Genomic DNA, 7,724 nt, shown 5'->3' on the forward strand with positions numbered 1-7,724 from the left:
TTTTGCACGATGCCTGCGGCATGTTTTCTATAGCATTAGCCCCCCACCGCCCCACCCCGGCCATAGAGCCAAAACAGCTACCAGTGTCCCCTGGGAGTCAGGGATGGCCTGGGCTGGTTCAGGGAGCTGTAGTTGGAGCCCCTGGCTGGCTGTGTGATTCTGCCCAGTCCGGCTCCCTGTCCGGGCCCTCTGTTCTCTCCTTACGGTGGGGAAGGTCTGAATGAGGCCCCAGCTCACGCACTCCATTATCTTGAGGCTGCTCCCACCCCCAGGCCTGAGAGAGACAGAGGCCTTTTGAGCTGGGGCTGGCAGGCGAGGCTGGAGTCCCAGGGCTACCAGAGCGTTGCGGAGGGAATGCTTTGAAGAGGCCCCGCCCTTCCTGGGGCTGCGGCTCAGCTCCGGCCTCCCTCACCCGGCAGGGATTCCCGTTCTAGGGGACATGTGGTTCGTGCCAGCCAGTTGATGTGGGCGCTTTCTTCTGTCCCCACTCCCGGCTGTCCGCTTCCTCCCCAGCCCCCTCCTGTGAGCTCTGGGAGCTACAGAATAAGGACACTCCTTGGCCCCAAGCCAGCCCCAGCTTGCTCCGGAGCCTGGATTTCCCCTTCCGTCCCCATCACCGCGAGGGTCTGTGCATGGGAATCTGCTCCAGAGGCTCCCTCAGGCGCCGCGCCGCGGGGATACGCCTTTCACCGCCCCAGCAATTGGAGCGCTGAGTCGAAGTCCCGATTCCACGACAGGCGGATGAAGCCCTAACGCTGAAATTCTTTCCTCTAGGTCTTTGGCAGCGGCTGGGGCCAAAGCCCGGGCAAGACCAAGGCCTTCGGCACCCGACTCAGGCTCCGTCCTCTCTGCCAGCGTGCGGCTACAATGACTCAACATGGCAGGTGGGCAAGCAGAGCACGCCCCAACAGTCATGCTTTATTTAATCTGTACTAAAAATACAGCAGGCCTGTGAAACCCACAGGTGCAATTGCTTAAAATGAGGCTAACGTGGACATGTGAATGGTTAATAATGAGTTGATTAAAATATTCAGAAATCATCTACTGGAGACAGGCAAACTGCAAAATGGTAGCATGGGAGCAACTGATGTTCAAGAAAGTCCAGGCTCCGGCAAGCCGTGGGTTTGAATTTACACATGTGTACATAATGGGTATGAATAAACCTTTCTTCAAAAAAACCAGATCAAGTCAAGTCAGTTACTTGCTGTGGGCACGTGCCAAGGCTGGCTGCTTTAGTCCCCACACGCGTCGCCCCCGAGCCTGCTTCTGCAGCCCAGCCTGGATAGTGCAAGGCACTTGGGAAGGAGCCACGCCCAACGCCCTGTACCAGCGGCCTCCCGGACACCAACTGCTTCCTCTGCGCCTGCTGCAGCTTGTCCCTTAGTCCTCCCTGGACCGAGGGCATGAAGTTGGCTGCACCATCAGTACGCGGTCCGCTCACTTCGGGGCTCACTGTCCTGGACACACAGTCAGGGCTGGACGCTTCCAGCAGCCCCACGCTTCACCCCAAGGCCGGCAAACCTGACAACTTTGGAGGTAGGGATATCTTGACACAATCTGAAAACAAACCATTTAAAACTTTTTTTCTCAAAAAATTAAAATAATTTTTTCTGCTTGCAAAATCTATAAATTCAGTTCAATATCAATGAAAATCGCAACAGGATGTTGACACTTGAGAAGCTGATTTGAAAGTTCACCTGAAAGAGAAAATATATAGGAATCCTGAAGATGATTTCGAAAAGCTCCAAAAAGACTTTAGTAATTCACACAGAAAATCCAGAAACAAATTCATGTTTATGTGGAAATTTAGTATTTGATAGAGGAGGCCTTTCAAAGCCAAGCTGGAAAGATGGGAGGTCAACAGAGGCTTTGGGGAAAACTCACTATCCATTTTGAAACCAACGTTAGAATCTTCTTACCATTTGCAAGAATAAACTCCAGGTGTATTAAAGAGCTAAACATTTAAAAAATCTATAAAACTTTTACAGCCAAATATGGAAGAATATTTTTAAAATCCCATGGTGAAGAAGGCTTTTACTAAGCAGGAAACAAAACCTGGAAACCGTAAAGGAAATGACTGACAGATTTGAATATTGCAAAAACTAAATGAATGGCTCCTTAAACAAATTAAAGGACAAATTCCAGGCAGGGAGAAAATAGTTTACAATAGAAGTAATGTGCCAATGGTTAATATCTGTGTTGCATAAACATGTCTTTCCAATCACTAAGAAAAGAGTAGGAAATGGGTAAGGATTTAACAGGCAATTCACAGAAGACAAAGTAACCGGCCCCTAAATGGGAACATATCCTCAACCTCACTAGTAGTAAATGAAACGAATTTAAAAGACCATACATTTATCACTTCTTCTCTCCTCATAGCTGTATTCCACCTTTGACCGTACAGCCTGTTTTTATTTATCACAAGCATAGGTTAATAAATACAGGGCCTACCATGTTAATATCTTCTTTCTACGGATGCATAACAACTTATTTTATCATTCTGTTTGTGACTGAAATTGAATTTCTTTCTGTAAACCTGAAAATATCTGAGACAGGCCTCGATCAACTTAGAAGCTGACTTTGCCAAGATTAAGGACACGTCTTGGGAGACAGGTCTATGCCTTTCTTCAAAGATGATTTCGAGGGCTTCAGTATTTAAAGGAGAAAAGCCGGCTGGAGGGGACAGACGGAGGGTATGGTCACATTAGTGAATCCACATGTTGCAAAAGAAAAGGAGCACGTAGGGGAATGGTCAATTATGTGTTCGTCCTATGCTCAGTAACTCGACTCTTGACACAAGATAAGGTGAACGCAGAGCAGAGATCTTTAACCTTTTATCTGTCTCTACCTGCTTAGGAACAAAGGGAAATGCAACTTCTTGCATGACTCCACTTTCAGCTTTTTTTTTTTTCTTTTGGCGGAGGGAATTGGGGTCCCAAGTTTTTATTTTCCTTTCACATTTCTATTTTGCTTTTCTACGCTCTGCTGCTGTAAGCTTCCCTATAGCACATTTCCAGGCTAGAATCTCATAGTGGGGACTGCCAGCTCACAGGGAAAGCACAGGGATGCTTGGATGCAGACAGGCAAGCCCAGCTCCAGGGCTGCACCTGTGGACCCCACCCCAGCCCAGCCCGGCCCCTGGAAGAGGGGGTCTGTCTGTCCCTGACTGGCCTACCAGCGCCCTGTGGTTCTTTCAAAGTTATTTCTGACCTATACTACTGTTTGCCCTTTTAGGGTGCCCCTTCCTTCCTTCCTTCCTTCCTTCCTTCCTTCCTTCCTTCCTTCCTTCCTTCCTTCCTTCCTCGTCTTACAAGAATTCCTTTTACAGTTTGTCATTTGCCATTGTATGTGGCTAAATCTGTCAAACTTCAGCACTGTTTTCTAGCATTGTTGCCAGGCTTAGCCTCCATTCCAAGATTACAGAAACATCCACCTGAATTTTCTCCTAGAACTCTCACAGCTGCAGTACGTTCTGCTTTGGAGAAGGAATGACCCAATTTCCTTCTGAATCTGGAAGAAAACAGAACTGGGTCACTTTACATATTATTTGGCAATTTTAAAGTATATACCACTTTTACTTTTAATGTAGCCATTTGACGGAGCTACTTCAAAATTGTTGTATAAAATTAGCCTTGTCAAAATGTCTCATTCTGTACTTTTACCATTTTTTAAAATCTTTTTTATCTTTATCCACTGTCATCTTGTTACAGGCCACTGCCTTCAGAGAATGTGACAGAGGGCCATGTCTGAAACATTCTCCCACAACCAGGAACCCTCAGCAGCCGCTGAAGAGGAAAGGCAGTTAAATGGAAAGACTTCTGAGCAAGTGGAGGAAAAGCCACCTGTGACTTAGGGAGGGGCTCCCGCAGGAAGGGGCAGTGCCCTTGCCCTGTTCACCTAGCCTCCAGGTGGCTCCCCACTTGAAATTTTGGAGGATGGCAGAAACCTACTTGCAAGGAAATGAAAGAGGGCACAGCAACCTTAAGACCAGAGCAGCCCATGGTATTTTTTAATGAGGGCAAAAATAGGAGACCTGCAAAAGACCCCTGAAAATAATGCCTGGAAGCTGCGAAACATCAGACTGACACCGCACAAAAGAGGGCCAGCTGGGCAGGAGAAAAGCTTGAGAAGCGTCCAGAACAATGTAGGTGGACAGGCTAAGAAGAAAGAGGAGCCCACATGGAGTGAATAACCAAGGTCGGGACAGAGGAAAGTTCTCCAGAACTGGGAGGACTGCAATTGGACATTGAGATAAATTAAAGAATGTTCTTTAAAACTGTCAAGACTTTGGCTGGTCAGTAAGTAAACTGCAAATGAGTGTTCCTAAATCACAGCAGCAATGCTCCCTGGAGGAGGGAAGGAGGCCGGGGCTGCCACTCTCCCAGCTGGCTGCATCCCGGCCTTTGCCATTGATGTGTGCTTTCTCCAGGCTCACAGATGTCCCTGGGCTGGTTGCATCTGTGACCAGGACTCTGCCACCTGCCTGTGGCTGGCTGATCAGCTGGTCACCCAGGAATGTTAGGGATGAACAGAGACCTAGAACTCAGGCTCCATAGATCTGGCAGCACCAGGAGACGAGGTTTCAAATCTCATGGCTGGGCCAGCCAGCCAGGTGCCCTGGAACTATTGTGATCCCTGCTCCTTGCTGGGCTTAGCCCCCCTTCCTTCAGCCCAGAAGTCCCCGAGTACCTACTCAACAAATGCCATCCCTTTAATTTCTGTGGCCTGCTGCCATCACGGCTAGCCTAATTCATTCCCTCCACACCCTAAGTGCCCACGGAAGTGGCTGAAACAGTAAAACCACAGAGGAGCATTCATTCCAGTCCCCAAGGCGAGCCCCCTCCTTTGCATCCTGCTGTTTGGTTGGTTTCTTCTTCCTCCACTTCCCAGGATGTGGAGCAGATTCCCTGTGGCATGATTACCTGAGGCCAGGTACAGACTGGCTCCGGGGAAGCACAGGGCTGGGGTCCCAGTTCCCACACCAGGCCATTCATTAACAGGTGGGAAGAGTTCCACCACTTCTGAGGAATTAGCAGACTCCAGGTGACCCTATGCCACCCCAAGTGACTCTCCATTCCCCACAGACTCAGCCACAGGGCCAACAGTTTCTATTGGTATCTTTCCCTCCAGAAAACCCCTGGGCCAGCTCACCTGCCCAGCTCCTGCTCTGCCCCACTAGAGGGCTACAGTTAAAGAAGGGAAAGTGGCTAATTCACTAAGTAATTAACTTAAGGAGTGTCTATTGAACATCTACTGTGTGCAAGACGCTGTTCTAGATTTGAGATATAAAACAGGGAAAGAGAAGGCCCTGCTCTCACGGATGGGCATTAGAAGAGTGGGGTCGATAAACACAAGGATCAGTGAAGAGCATTCCAGGCAGGAACAAGCACTGCAGAGGAAAGACGATGAGATGAGAAGGGACAGCGAGCGAGCAGCGGTGGGGGAGGTGTCCCTGGGGTTGAGTCTGGATGAGGGGAGGGAAGCAGCCAGTGCTTAGCAGGAAGACAGGGCAGGGGTGCAGCTCGCAGAAGGAGACAAAGAGGACCTTTCGAAGGTCTGCAGATGGCAGGAGGGGCAGGGGAGGCTGGACCCAGGTAAGGAGTCATTGCAGGGGTCCAAGCCAGGAGAGGACAAATCTGATGGAGGTTTAAAAGGCTCGGTTGTCTGCCTGGTGGAGAAGAGACGATGGGGCAGAGGGGGAAAATGTCATGGACTAAGGATAGATTTTGGAGGCAGAGCAAACAGGGGGGCATGAAAGAAACAGAGAATCAAAGATGATGTTTAGGCCAGGGGAGGTGGCTCATGCCTCTAGTCCCAGCACTTTCGGAGGCTGAGGTGAGAGGATCGCTTAAGCCCAGGAGTTCAAGACCAGCCTGGGCAACATAACAAGACCGCATCTCCAAAAAAAAAAAAAAAATTAGCCAGGTGTGGTGGTGCACACTTGTCGTCTCAGCTACTTGGGAGGCTCAAGTGGGAGAATCGCTTGAGCTGGGGATGTTGAGGGTACAATGAGCCATGATTGTGCCACTGCACTCTAGCAGTGGATGACAGAGTGAGGCCCTGTCTCAAAAAGAAAAGATGATGAGTTATTGGTTTGGGACCATTTTCTGACCTGGGGAAGACAGAGGAGAAGCTGGCTTGTGGATGGGTGGAATCTGGAGCTCCGTTTTGGCCAGGTTACATTCCAGGCGCCTCCTTGGGGTCTGGGAGAAGCTGTGGAGAACCTAGACATGTCTGTAGGGGTGAAGCATTTCTGGCCTGTCTAAGCACACACCTGGTGGCCACAGGGCCTGGGCTGTTTGAGAGAGGTCTGGTTTGAGATGTGTCATCGTCAGACTCTAAATGCCTCTCACCCCAGGGCTCAGGTAGCCCCTTCCATGCCCCTCCAGAAGACCCTGCAGAAAGTGCTCATGGTGGTGCCGTCTCACCTGCAGTACTTGTTCCTAAATCAGCACAAGTTGGATCCTAGCAAGGGCCGTGGAATATGCTTGGAGGGTGACACACACACTGCCACTGCCTATTTCTATTCATGAACTCACTTTCGAAAGTGTCCCATTTTGAGATAATTTTAGACTTACAGAAGAGTTGCGAAAGCAGCCTCCCCACCCCCAGCCTCTTCTCATGCCGGCATTCCATGAATCAGAGTGCGATTATGAGAGCTGAGACTCACCTCGCCGTGGTCTTGAGAGCTGGAAGGCAGGCAGGCCCCCCCCAGTGCCCTCCTCTGTTCCCAGCTCCCACGTGCATTTGGCTGTCACCTCTCTCTATCGCCTGTCTGTATCAGGGTCGGCTTTTTAAGAGGATAAGTCTGTCGCTCTGTGGACAGCCCCTCCATCTAGGTCTGCCTGATGCCTTCTCTGCATTGGACTGAGGTAATGCCTTTTTGGAAATTCCGTGACAATGCCACAGAAGTGATGTGCATTTTCGGTGGACCAGATCAGTGGGTGCAGGCTGTCAGTGTGCCTTGTGCCTGGTCATGCCAACTTTGATCTATTGATTAGGGTGGTGCCTGCCAGGGTTCTCCCCTGTCAACTCACTGTTTTTCCTTTGTAACTATTAAATATTCAAAGAGATGCTTTAAGGCTACACAGAGACACTGTTTGTGCTTAGATCTCTGTCTGCTAATTTTACTATTCTCTGGTGATGTTGCCTCAGCCGTGCTCCCTGCAGTCTTCTGGTGCTCATCGTCTTCATCTCTCATTCCTTCCACATTTATTAATTGCGATTCATCTGTAAGAAAGCAGTTAACTCACTTTTAAACGTCAATAATTAAGCCATACACCAGTTGATAGCCTGTGGGGCAGGAGGAAGAGCAAGGCCTTCAGTCAGTCCAAAGGGTGGCTTGAGTAATTTTTTAACTGAGCACTTTTCTCTGCTTGCAGGCTGACCCTTGGTTGCATTTGGCCTCTCTAGCTTTGCCCCGTCTCTGCTGCTGAGGTCAGCAGCCCACGAACAAGCCTTGCACGGGCTTTGGGGGCCCTCTCCAGAGAAAATCGGGTTCCTTCTTTCCCTTCCAAGCATCTCTGCTCCCTTTGCCCTGCCTCTGGGAAGAAACCTCCCTGTCAGAGCCTCTCTACTCCTAGAGCCCAGTCTTTTGCCCCTCCATACACACACACACACATACACACAGATAAGTACACATACACACATGTGCATGTTCATGCATGCATAGATACACACATACATGTGTATACCTGCATATATACATAAATCTATGGATTCAT

The 7,724-nt window shown here is 49.5% G+C and overlaps 1 long non-coding RNA gene across 1 annotated transcript; it reads left to right on the forward strand.

The window, feature by feature from the left end:
* The first annotated feature begins 504 nt into the window (after positions 1 to 504).
* Positions 505 to 4,283, forward strand: LOC129471152 (uncharacterized). The gene is made up of 2 exons (XR_008653499.2): positions 505 to 1,536; positions 3,711 to 4,283. It is a non-coding gene; the product is annotated as an uncharacterized lncRNA (long non-coding RNA).
* The last annotated feature ends 3,441 nt before the right edge of the window (positions 4,284 to 7,724 follow it).

Source organism: Symphalangus syndactylus, chromosome 21 (assembly GCF_028878055.3).
Source record: "Symphalangus syndactylus isolate Jambi chromosome 21, NHGRI_mSymSyn1-v2.1_pri, whole genome shotgun sequence".
Lineage (NCBI taxonomy): Eukaryota > Metazoa > Chordata > Mammalia > Primates > Hylobatidae > Symphalangus > Symphalangus syndactylus.